This window comes from Labrus mixtus, chromosome 10 (genome assembly GCF_963584025.1).
Source record: "Labrus mixtus chromosome 10, fLabMix1.1, whole genome shotgun sequence".
NCBI classification, from domain to species: Eukaryota; Metazoa; Chordata; class Actinopteri; order Labriformes; family Labridae; genus Labrus; species Labrus mixtus.
In genome coordinates this window covers 29473511-29494141 of record NC_083621.1, presented here as the reverse complement: position 1 = coordinate 29494141, position 20631 = coordinate 29473511, and the positions used below count along the sequence as shown (strand labels likewise).

The 20631-nt window shown below is 47.0% G+C and overlaps 1 long non-coding RNA gene across 1 annotated transcript; it reads left to right on the top strand.

Moving 5' to 3' along the window:
- Window positions 1-8903: 8903 nt before the first annotated feature.
- Window positions 8904-15490, top strand: LOC132981550 (uncharacterized). Its single transcript, XR_009674602.1, has 3 exons — window positions 8904-9308; window positions 15183-15276; window positions 15381-15490. It is a non-coding gene; the product is annotated as an uncharacterized LOC132981550 (long non-coding RNA).
- Window positions 15491-20631: the final 5141 nt, after the last annotated feature.

Sequence of the window (20631 nt, the reverse complement as noted above, 5' to 3'; positions counted from 1 at the left end):
TGTCCTCACCTCTGTTGTGATCACCTGTGCTGTCCTCACCTCTTTTGTCCTCACCTCTTCTGTCCTCACCTGTGCTGTCCTCACCTCTTCTGTCCACTCCTGTGCTGTCCTCCCCTTTTCTGTCCTCACCTCTTCTGTCCTAACCTCTTCTGTCCTCACCTGTGCTGTCCTCACCTCTTCTGTCCTCTCCTGTGCTGTCCTCACCTCTTCTGTCCTCTCCTGTGCTCTCCTCACCTCTTCTGTTCTCCACTTTTCTGTCCTCACCTGTGCTGTCCTCACCTCTTCTGTCCTCTCCTGTGCTGTCCACACCTCTACTGTCCTCACCTCTGTTGTGATCACCTGTGCTGTCCTCACCTCTTTTGTCCTCACCTCTTCTGTCCTCACCTGTGTTGTCCTCACCTCTTCTGTCCTGTCCTGTACTGTCCTCACCTCTTCTGTCCTCACCTCTGTTGTGATCACCTGTGCTGTCCTCACCTCTGCTGTCCTCTCCTGTGCTGTCCTTACCTCTTCTGTCCTCACCTCTGTTGTGATCATCTGTGCTGTCCTCACCTCTGTTGTGATCACCTGTGCTGTCCTCACCTCTTCTGTCCTCCCCTTTTCTGTCCTCACCTCTACTGTCCTCACCTGTGCTGTCCTCACCTCTTCTATCCTCTCCTGTGCTGTCCTCACCTCTTCTGTCCTCTCCTGTTCTGTCCTCCCCTTTTCTGTCCTCACCTCTGCTGTCCTCACCTCTTCTGTCGTCACCTCTTCTGTCCTCTCCTGTGCTCTCCTCACCTCTGCTGTCCTCACCTCTGTTGTGATCACCTGTGCTATCCTCACCTCTTCTGTCCTCACCTCTTCTGTCCTTTCCTGTGCTGTCCTCACCTCTGCTGTCCCCAGCTCTTCCGTCCTCACCTTTTCTGTCCGTTCCTGTGCTGTCCTCCCCTCTTCTGTCCTAACCTCTTCTGTCCTCACCTCTGCTGTCCTCACCTCTTCTGTCCACTCCTGTGCTGTCCTCCCCTTTTCTGTTCTCACCTCTTCTGTCCTCCCCTCTGCTGTCCTCACCTGTGCTGTCCTCACCTCTGCTGTCCTCACCTGTGCTGTCCTCACCTCTGTTGTGATCACCTGTGCTGTCCTCACCTCTTCTGTCCTCACCTGTGCTGTCCTCACCTCTTCTGTCGTCACCTCTGCTGTCCGCTCCTGTGCTGTCCTCCCCTTTTCTGTTCTCACCTCTTCTGTCCTCCCCTCTGCTGTCCTCACCTGTGCTGTCCTCACCTCTGCTGTCCTCACCTGTGCTCTCCTCACCTCTGCTGTCCTCACCTCTGTTGTGATCACCTGTGCTATCCTCACCTCTTCTGTCCTCACCTCTTCTGTCCTTTCCTGTGCTGTCCTCACCTCTGCTGTCCCCAGCTCTTCCGTCCTCACCTTTTCTGTCCGCTCCTGTGCTGTCCTCCCCTTTTCTGTCCTCACCTCTTCTGTCCTAACCTCTTCTGTCCTCACCTGTGCTGTCCTCACCTCTTCTGTCCTCACCTCTTCTGTCCTCACCTCTGCTGTCCTCACCTCTTCTGTCCACTCCTGTGCTGTCCTCCCCTTTTCTGTCCTCACCTCTGCTGTCCTCACCTCTACTGTCCTCACCTTTGCTGACCTCCCCTTTTCTGTCGTCACCTCTTCTGTCCTCTCCTGTGCTCTCCTCACCTCTGCTGTCCTCACCTCTGTTGTGATCACCTGTGCTATCCTCACCTCTTCTGTCCTCACCTCTTCTGTCCTTTCCTGTGCTGTCCTCACCTCTGCTGTCCCCAGCTCTTCCGTCCTCACCTTTTCTGTCCGTTCCTGTGCTGTCCTCCCCTCTTCTGTCCTAACCTCTTCTGTCCTCACCTCTGCTGTCCTCACCTCTTCTGTCCACTCCTGTGCTGTCCTCCCCTTTTCTGTTCTCACCTCTTCTGTCCTCCCCTCTGCTGTCCTCACCTGTGCTGTCCTCACCTCTGCTGTCCTCACCTGTGCTGTCCTCACCTCTGTTGTGATCACCTGTGCTGTCCTCACCTCTTCTGTCCTCACCTGTGCTGTCCTCACCTCTTCTGTCGTCACCTCTGCTGTCCGCTCCTGTGCTGTCCTCCCCTTTTCTGTCCTCACCTCTTCTGTCCTCACCTGTGCTGTCCTCACCTCTTCTATCCACACTTCTTCTGTGCTCACCTCTGCTGTCCTCACCTCTACTGTCCTTACCTGTGCTGTCCTCCCCTTTTCTGTCCTCACCTCTTCTGTCCTCTCCTGTGCTCTCCTCACCTCTGCTGTCCTCACCTCTTCTGTCCACTCCTGTGCTGTCCTCACCTCTTCTGTCCTCACCTGTGCTGTCCTCGCCTCTTCTGTCCTCACTTCTTCTGTGCTCACCTCTGCTGTCCTCACCTGTGCTGTCCTCACCTCTTCTGTCCTCACCTCTGCTGTCCTCACCTCTTCTGTCCACTCCTGTGCTGTCCTCGCCTCTTCTGTCCTCACTTCTTCTGTGCTCACCTCTGCTGTCCTCACCTCTACTGTCCTCACCTTTGCTGTCCTCCCCTTTTCTGTCGTCACCTCTTCTGTCCTCTCCTGTGCTATCCTCACCTCTTCTGTCCCCAGCTCTTCCGTCCTCACCTTTTCTGTCCGCTCCTGTGCTGTCCTCCCCTTTTCTGTCCTCACCTCTTCTGTCCTAACCTCTTCTGTCCTCACCTGTGCTGTCCTCACCTCTGCTGTCCTCACCTCTTCTGTCCTCACCTGTGCTGTCCTCCCCTCTCCTGTCCTCCTCTCTGCTGTCCGCTCCTGTGCTGTCCTCCCCTTTTCTGTCCTCACCTCTTCTCTCCTCACCTCTGCTGTCCTCACCTCTGTTGTGATCACCTGTGCTGTCCTCACCTCTTCTGTCCTCACCTGTGCTGTCCTCCCCTCTCCTGTCCTCACCTCTGCTGTCCTCACCTGTGCTGTCCCCAGCTCTTCCATCCTCACCTTTTCTGTCCGCTCGTGTGATGTCCTCCCCTTTTCTGTCCTCACCTCTTCTGTCCTCACCTGTGCTGTCCTTACCTCTTTTGTCCTCTCCTGTGCTGTCCTCACCTCTGTTGTGATCACCTGTGCTGTCCTCACCTCTTTTGTCCTCACCTCTGCTGTCCTCTCCTGTGCTGTCCTCATCTCTTCTGTCCTCACCTCTGTTGTGATCACCTGTGCTGTCCTCACCTCTTTTGTCCTCACCTCTGCTGTCCTCACCTGTGCTGTCCCCAGCTCTTCCGTCCTCACCTTTTCTGTCCGTTCCTGTGCTGTCCTCACCTCTTCTGTCCTCACCTCTTCTGTCCTCTCCTGTACTGTCATCTCCTGTGTTGTCCTCACCTCTCCTGTCCTCACCTCTTCTGTCCTCACCTGTGCTTTCCACCCCTCTTCTGTCCTCACCTGTGCTGTCCTCACCTCTGGTGTGATCACCTGTGCTGTCCTCACCTCTTTTGTCCTCACCTCTGCTGTCCTCTCCTGTGCTGTCCTCACCTCTTCTGTCCTCACCTCTGTTGTGATCACCTGTGCTGTCCTCACCTCTTTTGTCCTCACCTCTGCTGTCCTCACCTGTGCTGTCCCCAGCTCTTCCGTCCTCATCTTTTCTGTCCGCTCCTGTGCTGTCCTCACCTCTTCTGTCCTCACCTCTTCTGTCCTCACCTGTGCTGTCCACCCCTCTTCTGTCCTCACCTGTACTGTCCTCACCTCTGGTGTGATCACCTGTGCTGTCCTCACCTCTGGTGTGATCATCTGTGCTGTCCTCACCTCTGTTGTGATCACCTGTGCTGTCCTCACCTCTTCTGTCCTTTCCTGTGCTGTCCTCACCTCTGCTGTCCCCAGCTCTTCCGTTCTCACCTGTGCTATCCTCCCCTCTCCTGTCCTCACCTCTCCTGTCCTCACCTCTTCTGTCCTCTCCTGTTCTGTCCTCCCCTTTTCTGTCCTCACCTCTGTTGTGATCATCTGTGCTGTCCTCACCTCTGTTGTGATCACCTGTGCTGTCCTCACCTCTTCTGTCCTCACCTCTGCTGTCCTCTCCTGTTCTGTCCTCCCCTTTTCTGTCCTCACCTCTTCTGTCCTCTCCTGTGCTGTCCTCACCTGTGCTGTCCTAGCCTATTTTGTCCTCTCCTGTGTTGTCCTCACCTCTTCTGTCCTCTCCTGTACTGTCCTCACCTCTTCTGTCCTCTCCTGTGTTATCCTCACCTGTGCTGTCCTCACCTCTTCTGTCCTCTCCTGTGTTGTCCTCACCTCTTCTGTCCTCACCTCTGCTGTCCTCACCTCTTCTGTCCTCTCCTGTGTTGTCCTCACCTCTTCTGTCCTGTCCTGTACTGTCCTCACCTGTGTTATCCTCACCTCTGCTGTCCCCAGCTCTTCCGTCCTCACCTGTGCTATCCTCCCCTCTCCTGTCCTCACCTCTGCTGTCCCCAGCTCTTCCGTCCTCACCTTTTCTGTCTGCTCCTGTGCTGTCCTCCCCTTTTCTGTCATAACCTCTTCTGTCCTCACCTGTGCTGTCTTCACCTCATCTGTCCTCCCCCTTTCTGTCCTCACCTCTTCTGTCCTCTCCTGTGCTGTCCTCACCTCTGTTTTGATCACTTGTGCTGTCCTCCCCTCTCCTGTCCTCACCTCTGCTGTCCTCACCTGTGCTGTCCCCAGCTCTTCCGTCCTCCCCTTTTCTGTCCTCACCTCTTCTGTCCTCACCTGTGCTGTCCTTACCTCTTTTGTCCTCTCCTGTGCTGTCCTCACCTCTGTTGTGATCACCTGTGCTGTCCTCACCTCTTTTGTCGTCACCTCTGCTGTCCTCTCCTGTGCTGTCCTCATCTCTTCTGTCCTCACCTCTGTTGTGATCACCTGTGCTGTCCTCACCTCTTTTGTCCTCACCTCTGCTGTCCTCACCTGTGCTGTCCCCAGCTCTTCCGTCCTCACCTTTTCTGTCCGTTCCTGTGCTGTCCTCACCTCTTCTGTCCTCACCTCTTCTGTCCTCTCCTGTACTGTCATCTCCTGTGTTGTCCTCACCTCTCCTGTCCTCACCTCTTCTGTCCTCACCTGTGCTGTCCTCCCCTCTTCTGTCCTCACCTGTGCTGTCCTCACCTCTGGTGTGATCACCTGTGCTGTCCTCACCTCTTTTGTCCTCACCTCTGCTGTCCTCACCTGTGCTGTCCCCAGCTCTTCCGTCCTCATCTTTTCTGTCCGCTCCTGTGCTGTCCTCACCTCTTCTGTCCTCACCTGTGCTGTCCACCCCTCTTCTGTCCTCACCTGTGCTGTCCTCACCTCTGGTGTGATCACCTGTGCTGTCCTAACCTCTGGTGTGATCATCTGTGCTGTCCTCACCTCTGTTGTGATCACCTGTGCTGTCCTCACCTCTTCTCTCCTTTCCTGTGCTGTCCTCACCTCTGCTGTCCCCAGCTCTTCCGTCCTCACCTGTGCTATCCTCCCCTCTCCTGTCCTCACCTCTCCTCACCTCTTCTGTCCTCTCCTGTTCTGTCCTCCCCTTTTCTGTCCTCACCTCTGTTGTGATCATCTGTGCTGTCCTCACCTCTGTTGTGATCACCTGTGCTGTCCTCACCTCTTCTGTCCTCACCTCTGCTGTCCTCTCCTGTTCTGTCCTCCCCTTTTCTGTCCTCACCTCTTCTGTCCTCTCCTGTGCTGTCCTCACCTGTGCTGTCCTAGCCTATTTTGTCCTCTCCTGTGTTGTCCTCACCTCTTCTGTCCTCTCCTGTACTGTCCTCACCTCTTCTGTCCTCACCTCTTCTGTCCTCTCCTGTGTTATCCTCACCTGTGCTGTCCTCGCCTCTTCTGTCCTCTCCTGTGTTGTCCTCACCTCTTCTGTCCTCTCCTGTGTTGTCCTCACCTCTTCTGTCCTGTCCTGTACTGTCCTCACCTGTGTTATCCTCACCTGTGCTGTCCTCACCTCTTCTGTCCTCACCTCTGTTGTGATCACCTGTGCTGTCCTCACCTCTGCTGTCCTCTCCTGTGCTGTCCTTACCTCTTCTGCCCTCACCTCTGTTGTGATCATCTGTGCTGTCCTCACCTCTGTTGTGATCACCTGTGCTGTCCTCACCTCTTCTGTCCTCCCCTTTTCTGTCCTCACCTCTACTGTCCTCACCTGTGCTGTCCTCACCTCTTCTGTCTCCTCCTGTGCTGTCCTCACCTCTGTTTTGATCATCTGTGCTGTCCTCACCTCTGTTGTGATCACCTGCGCTGTCCTCACCTCTTCTGTCCTCACCTCTGCTGTCCTCTCCTGTTCTGTCCTCCCCTTTTCTGTCCTCACCTCTTCTGTCCTCTCCTGTGCTGTCCTCACCTGTGCTGTCCTAGCCTCTTTTGTCCTCTCCTGTGTTGTCCTCACCTCTTCTGTTCTCTCCTGTACTGTCCTCACCTCTGCTGTCCTCACCTCTTCTGTCCTCACCTCTTCTGTCCTCTCCTGTGTTATCCTCACCTGTGCTGTCCTCGCCTCTTCTGTCCTCTCCTGTGTTGTCCTCACCTCTTCTGTCCTCACCTCTGCTGTCCTCACCTCTTCTGTCCTCTCCTGTGTTATCCTCACCTGTGCTGTCCTCACCTCTTCTGTCCTCTCCTGTGTTATCCTCACCTGTTCTGTCCTCGCCTCTTCTGTCCTCTCCTGTGTTATCCTCACCTCTTCTGTCCTCTCCTGTACTGTCCTCACCTCTGCTGTCCTCACCTCTGTTATCCTCACCTCTGCTGTCCTCCCCTTTTCTGTCCTCCCCTTTTCTGTCCTCACCTCTTCTGTCCTAACCTCTTCTGTCCTCACCTCTTCTGCCCTCTCCTGTGTTATCCTCACCTCTGCTGTCCTCCCCTTTTCTGTCCTCACCTCTTCTGTCCTCACCTCTTTTGTTCTCCACTTTTCTGTCCTCACCTCTTCTGTCCTCACCTGTGCTGTCCTCCCCTTTTCTGTCCTCACCTGTGCTGTCCTCACCTCTGCTGTCCCCAGCTCTTCCGTCCTCACCTGTGCTGTCCTGTGCTGTCCTCCCCTCTCCTGTCCTCACCTCTGCTGTCCTCACCTGTGCTGTCCCCATCTCTTCCATCCTCACCTTTTCTGTCCGCTCCTGTGCTGTCCTCCCCTTTTCTGTCCTCACCTCTTCTGTCCTCACCTCTGTTGTGATCACCTGTGCTGTCCTCACCTCTTTTGTCCTCACCTCTGCTGCCCTCACCTCTGCTGTCTTCACCTCTTCTCTCCTCACCTCTTCTGTCCTCTCCTGTGTTATCCTCACCTGTGCTGTCCTCACCTCTGCTGTCCTCTCCTGTGTTGTCCTCACCTCTGCTGTCCTCACCTCTGTTGTGATCACCTGTGCTGTCCTCACCTCTTTTGTCATCACCTCTGCTGTCCTCTCCTGTGCTGTCCTCACCTCTTTTGTCCTCACCTCTTCTGTCCTCTCCTGTGCTGTCCTCACCTCTGCTGTCCCCAGCTCTTCCGTCCTCCCATTTTCTGTCCTCACCTGTGCTGTCCTCACCTGTGCTGTCCTCACCTCTGCTGTCCTCACCTCTTCTGTCCTCTCCTGTACTGTCCTCTCCTGTGTTGTCTTCACCTCTTCTGTCCTCACCTCTGTTGTGATCACCTGTGCTGTCCTCACCTCTTTTGTCCTCACCTCTTCTGTCCTCACCTGTGCTGTCCTCCCCTCTCCTGTCCTCACCTCTGCTGTCCTCCCCTCTTCTGTCCTCACCTCTGCTGTCCTCACCTCTTCTGTCCTCACCTCTGCTGTCCTCCCCTTTTCTGTCCTCACCTGTGCTGTCCTCTCCTGTCTTGTCCTCACCTCTGCTGTCCTCCCCTTTTCCTCTCCTCACCTCTTCTGTCCTCCACTTTTCTGTCATCACCTCTGCTGTCCTCACCTCTTCTGTCCTCACCTCTGCTGTCCTCACCTCTTCTGTCCTCTCCTGTTCTGTCCTCACCTCTGTTGTACTCACCTGTGCTGTCCTCCCCTCTGCTGTCCTCCCCTTTTCTGTCTTCACCTCTGCTGTCCTCCCCTTTTCTGTCTTCACCTCTGCTGTCCTCACCTTTTCTGTCCTCACCTCTGGTGTGATCACCTGTTTGTTCGCCTCTCATATGGAGATACACACATTTTGGAGCTATTTGTTCAGATTTATTGGTTTAAGGTTTATTTGAGGTCCTGATCTGTGATCTGTATCTTTAATGTGAGAGGAACATCTCAGACATCCTTCAGTCTCCTCTGCTTCCTCTCCACGCTGAACGTTATCTGTCAGGAGGAGTCCAACAGGATGAAACATTATTTTTTCAACCAGATTTTTACTTTCTAAATCTGCAGCTCAGGAAACAGAATTGATAATCCACAGTCCACACACACTGCCGCTCTGCGTCCTTTGCTGTGAGAGCCACCATCTTACACCCTGGCATCACTATCCTCATGAGACAGCAGCAGCACATTGGCTGGTGGCTGGTGGGGCGTGCGTGGAGCTGAAAGGTAATCTGAATGGGGGCAGATTTATTTGAAGTTGACAGTTACAGAGCGTGTGGTCACAGTACGTCCTATGAAGTCTCTCAGACCTTCACTGACTGTCAAACTCACATTAATATCTCTCTCATGTGGACACACACACAGAGCTCTGCAGGAACTTTAATATCCAATCGAGCACGGTGTAAAAACTTTCATCAACATCGTCTCATATCTAAACACGTCCTCCGTCCTGACCTGTTTCCTCTCGCTCGCTGTGACTTGCTGCCTGTCTCGTGTAATTTAACCAAATCTGTTGCAGAGTGGAACTTCTCTCAGAGCCTCTCTATCTCCCTGCTGCCATCTCTCGTCAAACGCCGTCTGAAAGGCGTACCAAAGCTCTTTGAAGGCTCTCAAATTCATCCTTAAATCTCTGAGAATCATTGAAGGCTCGGGACGAGAACTTTTTAATCTGCAGCCACCCGCAGGCCAGATCTTACCCTGCCATAACAAACACATCTCTGTGTGCGTGTGTGTGTGTGACGCTCGATCCCTCAGATTATCTTTTTTTATTCGCTCGGCATTCTCTTCATCATTATTCAAACCTTCATTGTTCTCAGCTGGCACTGAAGGATCACAGCATGCAGCAGAGACTCCAGATCAACAGTTTACTGAAGCAAAGCGTTCTGACTCATGAGACGGAGAGGAGTCCATTCTTGTGACTGTGATGGAGGAGTGTCCTCCTTTTCACTCTGAACTCCTGACCAACTTCAGGTGACCATCAGCAGCCGTGAAGCGAGCAGATCTGACTTCCTGTCAAACTTCAGGTGACCGTCAGCGGCCGTGAAGCGAGCAGATCTGACTTCCTGGCAAATTTCAGGTGACCATCAGCAGCCGTGAAGCGAGCAGATCTGACTTCCTGTCAAACTTCAGGTGACCCATCAGAGAGGCACACAGCAAGCAGAGACACGCAAAGAGGGGGTAGAGACACACACAGTGGGCAGAAAAAAACACAGAGGGCAGAGACATACACAGTGCGCAGAGACACACACCCAGCAAACAGAGACTCACACAACGGGCAGAGACACACACACACACAGTGGGTAGGGCAGTGACACACACACACACACACACACACACACAGTGGGCAGGGAAGAGAAACACACAGTGGGCAGATACACACACATCAGGTAGAGACACACCCAGCAAACAGAGACACGCACACAGCGGGTAGAGACACACACACACACACACACAGCAAGCAGAGAAACACAAAGAGTGGAGAGCATAGTTTATAAGTTCTTCAGAGCGTAACGCTGTGAAACAATCTGATATCGACTCATTTCTCAGTTTCACTGCTTTGTTTTTATCTGCACTCTCGTCACTTCTTATCTATGTCACTCGCCCCCTGCTGATCTCATTTTTGCTCTGCCTAATGAAATAATATAACTGTAGATTATTTTCTCTGTACCATTATTCTGACGGTAGAGGCTGCTGAGTAAAGAGTCCATCAGTATTAACTCATCCATTCATACACACTCACACACTGATGGTAGAGGCTGCTGAGTAAAGAGTCCATCAGTATTAACTCATCCATTCACACACTGATGGTAGAGGCTGCTGAGTAAAGAGTCCATCAGTATTAACTCATCCATTCATACACATTCACAAACTGATGGTAGAGGCTGCTGAGTAAAGAGTCCATCAGTGTTAACTCATCCATTCATACACATTCACACACTGATGGTAGAGGCTGCTGAGTAAAGAGTCCATCAGTATTAACTCATCCATTCATACACACTCACACACTGATGGTAGAGGCTGCTGAGTAAAGAGTCCATCAGTATTAACTCAGACATTCATACACATCCACAAACTGATGGTAGAGGCTGCTGAGTAAAGAGTCCATCAATATTAACTCATCCATTCATACACATTCACAAACTGATGGTAGAGGCTGCTGAGTAAAGAGTCCATCAGTGTTAACTCATCCATTCATACACATTCACACACTGATGGTAGAGGCTGCTGAGTAAAGAGTCCATCAGTATTAACTCATCCATTCATACACACTCACACACTGATGGTAGAGGCTGCTGAGTAAAGAGTCCATCAGTATTAACTCAGACATTCATACACATCCACAAACTGATGGTAGAGGCTGCTGAGTAAAGAGTCCATCAATATTAACTCAGACATTCATACACATCCACAAACTGATGGTAGAGGCTGCTGAGTAAAGAGTCCATCAGTATTAACTCAGACATTCATACACATCCACAAACTGATGGTAGAGGCTGCTGAGTAAAGAGTCCATCAGTATTAACTCATCCATTCACACACTGATGGTAGAGGCTGCTGAGTAAAGAGTCCATCAGTATTAACTCAGACATTCATACACATTCACAAACTGATGGTAGAGGCTGCTGAGTAAAGAGTCCATCAATATTAACTCAGACATTCATACACATACACGTTCACAAACTGATGGTAGAGGCTGCTGAGTAAAGAGTCCATCAATATTAACTCAGACATTCATACACATTCACACACTGATGGTAGAGGCTGCTGAGTAAAGAGTCCATCAGTATTAACTCATCCATTCATACACATTCACACACTGATGGTAGAGGCTGCTGTGTAAAGAGTCCATCAGTGTGTTGCCCTTATGGTATTCGTTACGTTTTTAGACGTAGCTGTCGTGACACGGCTTTTATTTGTTATATGATGATGTCATTTCCTGTTGGGGATCATATTAGACCTGCATGCTCTGAAGTTAAACCGCTGCCATCCACTGCGAATCATCGGACAGGCAATGCTGTGAGTTATTTGTTTGATCAAAGAGATGTTAAAGAAAGTGTATTGATCATTATTTTAAGAAAACGTTTGTTTAAGTAACAGTTATGTGTCACATAAATGTAAAATGTAAGCATTAAGCTATTACAGGGACAATGAATGTCTTATTGTTTTTATTTTGCAGTTTTCACCAACATGTTAATAAGGATCTGTGATGGTGTTTAGTCAGAGTTTCAACACCCTGCACGAGAACACTACAGTGAAAAAGCAGCATTGGATGTTTCTTCGTGGTCAAAATGGCAACAGTCATCTGTATCCAGTGCATCTTCATCCGCATCATCAGCAAGTGTGGCCTGCGCCAGAGCTAGAGCAGAAGCTGCCAAGGTGAGAGCGTCTTATGCTAGCCAAGAGGCTAAACTGAAAATGGAAAAGGCTGCCAGAGAAGCAGAACGGATTACAAGGGACGCCCAAAATCAGTTAGAAACAGTAAGAATAGACACAGAGTTAGAAGTGTTAACTCTTCATTGTGAAGCTGATGCAGCTTCAGTGAAGGCGCACATACTTGAAAACGCTGAAGCAGTTAAATTAGAAGATGAAGAAGGAAAGGCTCACTCAGAAAAGGTTAAATTTGAACGCACAAGCGAATACGTACAATCCCAAATCAATCTACGGTTGTCTTCGTCTTCACCACTCTTATTAGCAGCATCTATCCCTCAACCACCCCATGCTGAATCCCAAGAGAGTTTTGTGACATGGAATCCACCTATTGAAGATGTTCAGAAACTACAACCTGTTGATATTAAGCCAAACTCCAGAAATGCTGATGAAGTTCACCTACTTGAGCCACGCTCAACTTATCAGAGAAAAGTTGAGACAAAGCCTGAACACAAACGAAGAAATCCCACCATGTATGTACACGCTCGTTCATATTCTCCTCCACGTATTCCTCCAGCTAGCACACCTCCTATTATGGAGCCTTTGGCACAGTTTTTGGCACGAAGAGACCTCATCACTTCAGGACTGTACCACTTTGATGACAAACCTGAAAATTACCGTGCTTGGCACTCCTCATTCACGGGCGCAGCCCGTGATGTTCATCTTACGCCAACACAAGAATTAGATCTCATGACAAAATGGTTGGGAAAAGAATCTGGAGAACAGGTGAAACGCATACATTCCGTACATATCAGCAACCCAAATCTGGCATTACATAAGGCATGGGAGAGACTCAAGGAGTGCTATGCTGCCCCCGAAATAATCGAAAAGTAATTCTTTCAGCGGTTGGACACTTTCCCAAGGATTTCTGCAAAAGACCATTCCAAATTACGTGAACTTGGGGATTTACTCATGGAGATCCAAGGTGCTGAAGAAGATGGTTATCTCACTGGCCTTTCGTACCTTGACACTTCACGTGGGATTGGACCAATTGTTGACAAGCTTCCATTTGGCCTGCAGGAGAAGTGGATGTCTTCTGGGTAAATGTACAAAGAAGAAAACAATGGTTGCTTCCCTCCATTTGGATATTTCTGCAATTTTGTGTGCTATGAAGCTAAGAAACGAAACGACCCCAGCTTCATGCAGCGCCAAGGCAGCATCACAGTATCCACAAAACCAGGAAAATACAACGCCAAGAATTTTGGCACCAACAAATCCATCTATGTAAACAAAATGAATGTGTCAGCTAGCAATGATGACCCTAACAAGAACTGTCCATTACACAATAAACCCCATCCTCTCAGGAAATGCAGAATGTTCGACAGAAAGGCCTTCCTCAAGGAGAAAGGAATATGTTTTAAATGCTGTTCTTCTGTCTCCCACCTTGCAAAGAATTGCAAGTCCTCTGTAAAGTGCTCTGAATGTGACAGCAGCAACCATGATGCAGCCATGCATCCTGGCCCATCAGCTCAAACTTTCAAGGCTCCTTCTCCATTACAAGATAACGGCGGGGAGGGATCAGGCTCAGTCAGATGCTGCATGCTCTGAAGTTAATCCGCTGCCATCCACTGCGAATCATCGGACAGGCAATGCTGAGTTATTTGTTTGATCAAAGAGATGTTAAAGAAAGTGTATTGATCATTATTTTAAGAAAACGTTTGTTTAAGTAACAGTTATGTGTCACATAAATGTAAAATGTAAGCATTAAGCTATTACAGGGACAATGAATGTCTTATTGTTTTTATTTTGCAGTTTTCACCAACATGTTAATAAGGATCTGTGACAGTAAATGAAGAAAACTTACTCCGACTCCTCCTTTATTGACATTGGTTTAGCTCAGTGTTTAGTCAGAGTTTCAACACCCTGCACGAGAACACTACAATCAGTATTAACTCATCCATTCATTCACCCACACATTCACAAACTGATGGTAGAGGCTGCTGAGTAAAGAGTTCATCAGTATACAAAGCAGTGTGATGAGTGTCTTGCCTAAGGACACATCAGAAAGGTGGATGCAGGAGCTGGGTATCGACCCCCTGACTTTCTAGTAGAGAGACGTCCTGTGACATTGTTAAAGAAGAAAGCAGGTGTTTATGAGTCCTGTAGGATTTTTTTCACTGTGTTGACTTCGAATGTTTTTTAAAGCTCAGACTGGTGGAGCGTCGTGGATGGCGCTCTGTGACCTGATACTGCAGGGCGGGATGTATGCACAGCTTAATGCCATATTTTGTTGTGCACATGGATATTAAAAGCATGTGTGGTGCTGCTTGTTTCTACATCAGCTATAAAAAGACGCCTTCTCGACTTCCCGGGGCCGCCGGCAAGTTGAGTCGCTCGGAAAGGATCAAGGATGAGAAAGAGGCGAGGAGTTTGCATCATTCCTTTAATCTGAGATTTAGGAGGGGGCTGGAGAGAGGGCGAGAGGGGGCGAGGAGGAGAATGAGCCAACAACAAAGAGAGAGAGAGAAAAGACGAGGAGAAACGAAACAAGAGAAGAACAAAGGGAGGAGGAGAAAGAAGTTTACAATGCTAGAAAAGAGCCAGGAGAAATGTAAGAGCATGGTGTTAAGACAGGACACACACCAAGACAGTAAAAACACACACACATACACACACACACACACACACTAAGAATACATACACACACACACACACACACACACACACCAAGACAGTAAACACACACACACACACACACACACACACACACACACACACACACACACACCAAGAATACACACACACACACACACACACACACACACACACACACACACACACACACACACACACACCAAGAATACACACACACACTAAGAATATACACACAAACTCACACACACCGTGGCTCCCATTTCACCCCTTAGCCCTACCCCTACGTTTTGCGCATGCACATGTAGGGGTAGGGTGTCCCAATTCTTGTTGCAGCGGAGGGATAGGGTGAAGTGTTAGGGCTACTTGGCCCTTTAAAACGAGATTCCTCGGAGGCGCACTCCAAACAGAGTAATTTCCCAGAATGCACTGCGCATCATCAACGGCAAAATGACAACTGCAAAAGAGACGCACAAATGTAAGTTTTTCCTTCGTTTATGAGATCTGAAAATGACGACAACATTAACATCATCTTAGTTAAATAATGTTCCAATGTACTATGGTCCGTTTCTTTAGAAAAGACGGGAAGAAAATTGTTCGTAGTATGCTGGTGTCTCGATCGCTAACTAGCTAGCTCCGCTCAGCTGACTAACGTTGCATTGTTGCATCTCAGTTTGTGCATGACAGTTCAGTATTTTGATTACATTCCCATGGCAAAACCCCCCAAGTTTGAAGTTATATGACGCCCGAAATGTAACTGAAGCTAGCAACGACGTTTCTGCATTTATTACTGCCACATTAATAGCAGTAGGCTTCAGACGAGCCGAGAGTATCTAACGTTAGCCCACAGAGCACCGTTATGAACTGTTGTGTTACCGGCACCATTATGCTTTCTATTTGTTTGATCGGTTGAATACCATCATTACCATAGTAGGGTTACGGTCTGAACAATGTTACAAGGATATATCGTTTCCATCATTCCAGGGACTCCTCAGCAAACCAGACAGCTCATAAGGTTTCGGTCTGCAAATGAGCAACGTTTCCTGAGGTCGAAGAGCGCTGCTAGACCACTTTGGGAGTGCGTCATTTGTTTTAAAATGTGTTTAACTGCATACAAACGTCTGTGTTGTGTTTATATTGTTTGATTCTGCTAACATAACTCTGTATTTTGTTATAATACAGGACGTTGATCAAAGAACTGGCCATTGAGGGCAAGATCACACCCCAAGAGGTGTCAAAGAAGTGGGAAAACCTCAAGAAAAAGTACAAGGTAAGCAGAACGACAAGTAGTGCAAAAGATGCTGAAACATACATGAGTAAACCATGTAATCATGGAACACACAGGTGTACTCACATGAGTGGGATAGTTTCTACAATATTTACATGCAGGGTGCATTGATTTTCACATGATGGAGATAACATGTAAATAGTTAAGTGTGTGACCATAAAATATGGATAAATAATCTCATAAACAATCACAGTGGGTGTTTTTGTGACAGGTTTTTGCACGGTGATAGTTACAACAATGTGTGCATATGTTTGTGTTCATTGCAGGAGCTAAAAACCCCAAGAACAGGATCAGGAACGGATGCGGGCGAGATAACGGCTGCCACCTGGCAGTTCTTTGGCGACATGCATGAGGTTTTGGGTGTGTAGCCCGGTTGAAAATTGGGCTCTGTAGTATTGTTTAATATCAGTATTATCGTTTGTTTTCTAATCTGTCAGTCAGGGTAGTGTCCCTCAGATTCTGCTCCCATTGGCTGGTTCACTAAATACAGACTCACGATTGGCTATGGGAGATTATGTCCCGCCTCCTGCACGGAGAAGTCTGGAGAGTGCAGACTCAGAGTAGGAGTAATGAAACGAGTGCTACTCACATAGAGAGAAACTTATTTCAAACCAGTATAAAACTTGATGAAAACGTCTAGCTTGCAGTTAGACAACACTTGGAGAAGAGGGAGAGATAACCACCGGACTTCTGTGGCAGGAGTTTGAGAGCTTTGGGCAGTGTCTTGGTGAGTTAGCAGCGATAAGCTAGCGTGGCTAGTCATATTAGCCTGTGTCATTAGCAACACGAGGCGCCACGGGAAGCTAGTGCTTTCATTCTGATGTGTGAAGTTCACTTATAACTCATGTTTAAAATGTTTAAAAGCTTTAATGAAGCATATTTTTGAGTAAATAAGCCACATAAATATTTTATTTCGCCCTGTTTTGAATATTTTGTATTGTTTTAATTACATATACATTGTGCTGCTGTTGCATGCACAGTAAGTGTAAAAATAATTTCTAGTGAAGAATTTGCACTCATCTGGAATACATGAGTGTAAAATATATGATTTTCTGTATTATAGTACATGATTTAAATATACAAACATTTTTCTTAATTCATGATTAAGAGAGGTACACATTTCATGTATTTGTTAAAATATTAAATATTCTTTATTTCATGGGTTAAAAATGTAATTCATGATTGAGGTAAGAATGATAAAACAATTTGATAAGAAATACTGTACAGTTAAATATATTTCATGTATTTAATTATTATTGTGTTGCAGTAATGATATTGAGAGTTTGAATTTAATCTCATTATGGCCATAGAGACAGAGAATTTGATAACTTGAGAAGTAATAGCCCTGTTTCTGTACAGGCTAGGTTTTTGAGGTATCCTGAAACCTTCATAGATTGGATGTGGATTCTCCTTGACGAAGGAGATGGCGAGCCGACCCTGAACCTGTGAGGAGGAAACCATAATTTCTTCCATCCCATCACTTGAGAGTGCCAGTGTGGTAGGACTGTTGAAGTCCGACTTAAGACCACCTGACTTTTGGATCTTTCAAAATAAGAGCTCTTGAACTAAATAACATTGACCTATCTGACTGAATCTTAACTGACTTGACTTCAACACAAGAACATTCAAACTTTAAAGGAGAACTAAAATAACTTTCAACTCTTAAAAGAGACCTTTTGAAGGGATCTGTGTTTATTTGTTGTTTATGTACACTGTAAACATTTTGGTTACACTGAATGCCGTTAATGCTGCATTTAATACTTCAAAAGCATTTCGTGTTGGTTTAAAGGAGACATTTTGTTTCAATATATATCTTTCATTTAAAGTACACTGTGGCTCCAGTTCTTATTGTGTCTGTCAAATTACTTTTAAAACCCTCCTGAGAACCTAGACACTGGTCCATTCCACATTTGAATATACACTGTTATCCCAAGTGGGTTACAGGTGCAAGGCCTTCAATGGATCCTCCTGTAGTGGTCGCATCTTTTGGTGATGCTGATCCAACAGCAATTCTCCTGGTAAGGTTTTAAGATTGGCTACAATTACTGCTCCAATTTAATATATATATGTTTTTAAATCTGTAACATGGAATTATATTGACTTTCAATTTCTTAATCAGGAGGGATACATGGTTAGTCAAGGCGATCTTGTAATTGATAAAACTGTCTTATTTCTTGTGTGTTTTGTCGCATACATATATTGTAAACACTGTTATGATATATTTAACTTGAACACCCCTGGTCGTAATAGCCATTTCTGGTACATAACTCTTGTTTTGTTGTCTTCCAGGAGATGGTTGAGTCCACATGCAGCGACACCTCAGGCACATCAGACTCAGCAGCCTCTCCCATGGCTAGACCGAGTCCCCCAACACATTCCCCCCCAAAGAAGAAGAAGAAGAACTCCTTGTTGAATTTCCTCATAGAGGAGAGCGCAAAAGAGCAGAAGCGTCATGAGGAGAGTGAAGCCAAAACTGAACGATTGTTAGGCCTGTTTGAACGGTTAATTGCTTAATGCATATTGTTAATAAGATTATTTAGATGTTATATATTTTTTTTACTCTGTGACTACATGATTTGCTGTAATGTTTTTTATATGAATATGTTTTTATAGAATTAAATCTTGTAAATATACTTGACTGTAATTGGCTTAATAAAGTGCAATATTTGATACCAAAAGATTCTGAGTATAAATAGCCTTTTATAAACACACCACCAATTCCTGATTCACACTTAAAGGTAATTTTCCAGTCAGATATTTGATCATGAAATGTTTTATCATGAAAAATGCCAAACAAATCGTTTCAAACATTTTAAAAATATGTTAAACTATATACAGCATCTCTCCGTAGCAGAGAACTCCACAAATTGATTCAAACATTTTGTGCAAATGTGTGTTGAACCTCCAAGGCACGGAATAGTGTAGACCTCCATCTTGTCTTCATCATTCCAAAAGCCCGTTCAATCACGCTGCGGCCTTTCGAATGGAAATGATTAAAGCGACCCTGTATTTGGCCATTGATCGGCTCCTTGTAAGGTGTGGTCAACGTAATGGGTGTGTCCAAACAGGGATAGCCACCATCGCCAAGAAGGATGTAGCCTGTGGGAGGGTACCGTACCGTATTGCCCTGTAGAAGCTGCTATTCTTCATGATTCTTGTGTCGTGAACCGACCCTGGATAGCCAGCAAAGATGTCAAGAAACCTTGCATCTGAATCACAAATCGCCTGCATGTTAATAGAAAAAAAGCCTTTGTAATTTAAATAGTCGATCCGGTGCTGTAGAGGGGGTTTAATTCTGATATGGCTACAATCTATTGCACCCACAACGTTGCTAAATGCAGGGCTTCCTGATAGTTGAGCAAATCCCTGACCAACAGCATGAAGCTTTCCTGCCTGAGGGAAAAAGATAGCTCGCTTCAAATTCATCCAAATGTTTTGGGCAACTTTGTGGATTACACGGTGAACGGATGATTTTGGTACACTGAAGACCCTCGATACGACTCTGTACGATAGTCAATGAGCAAGCCAATAGACATAGATGAGGACCTCCAGCTCGTTACCCCAGCCATGGTCCTGTTCCCTCCGTAGCATGCCATGCATGGTCTGCAGAGACGCTTCTGCTGAGACGAAAGTCCTGCTTCAGCTCAGCCTCTACGTTGAACCACAGACGCAGGATGGGTATGTTGTGGTTAAACACACAGTATGACCTGGGATGATCAGTCTGGAGAAGAAAATATATTAACATCATTAGTTTGAATTGGAAGTGCTTTTACTAGTAAATCTCCCCTAACAACACATTCATACACTCATTTTCCCATCTGCACAGCTGTCCCAAGAGTCAGCCTCTAGTTGGACACTTTAATGATTACCTCAATTACTTACCTAGCACCTTTAATTTAATGTTTGCACTGCCTGTTATTTAATGTCTGCTTTTTAAACATTGCTGTACATACATAAACAACACAACTTCAGAAGGTCAACACTTTTTTTATTTTTTTATATTCAGGTCTAATTACAGATTTATCAACTGTTTATAGGTTCTTGTTTAAATCTCACACATATTTTTATCCCTGCACAGGTTATGTACATTTCTTGTATAAGTCTATGTTTAATTGCACAGTTTAAGTTTGATTCATCTAGGGGTATTCTTTAAATCTGTTTTAAGGTTAATATATATGTATGGGGGGGGGGGGGGGGTAGGTTTTGTGGTTTAATTTGTAACCGATGTTTCATGTCATGTACGTCATTGTAACTGGATGCTTATTTTATTATAATTAAACCTCGTTCGTTTTCCCCTGTAATGCCTGCGTTTCCCCAATAGATGGCGCACTTCAGAGTGTGGTGTATTATTCCCTTCTTCACTTTTTCGCTTTGCCCTATGAACCCGTATGAGCCCTTCTGTAAAAATGAGCGGACCAAAGAAAAGAAAAGTGGACAGTGAATGCCGAGTGTTTAATACGGAGTGGACAACTAAATATTTTTTCACTGAAGTCCAATCAAAGGCTGTATGCCTGATATGCCAAGAAACTGTCACAGTTTTCAAAGAGTACAATATCAGCCGTCACTGCGGTCCCCGCAAGAACGGGCGGCTGCGGCTCAGAGGTTGAAGGATAATTTACAGACTCAGCAACATTTTTTTCACCAACAAACTGCGATTCAAGAGTCAACTACCAAGGCAAGTTTTTTGCTGGCATTCAAATTAGCAAAGGCTAGCAAGCTTTTCTCCGAAGGCGAGTTTTTAAAAGAATGCATGGTAGAGACAGCAGGTCTCTTGTGTCCGGAGAGCCAAGGCCAGTTTGAAAAAATCAGTTTATCACGCAGGACTGTGACTCACTGTGTGGAACTGATTGACGAAGATATAGCCAGCGAATTAAACAATAAGGCTGAGTCCTTTAAGTTATATTCACTAGCGCTGGATGAAAGTAATGACGTGAAAGACACTGCTCAGCTCCTCATTTTTATCCGAGGGATTAATGACAGTTTTGAGATAACGGAGGAGTTTTTGACCATGGAGTCCCTGAAAGGAAAAACGCGAGGAGAGGACTTGTATAACCAGGTGTCTGCTGTCATCGAGAGAATGAAGCTACCTTGGAGTAAACTTGCCAATGTCACAACGGATGGATCGCCAAATTTAACTGGAAAACA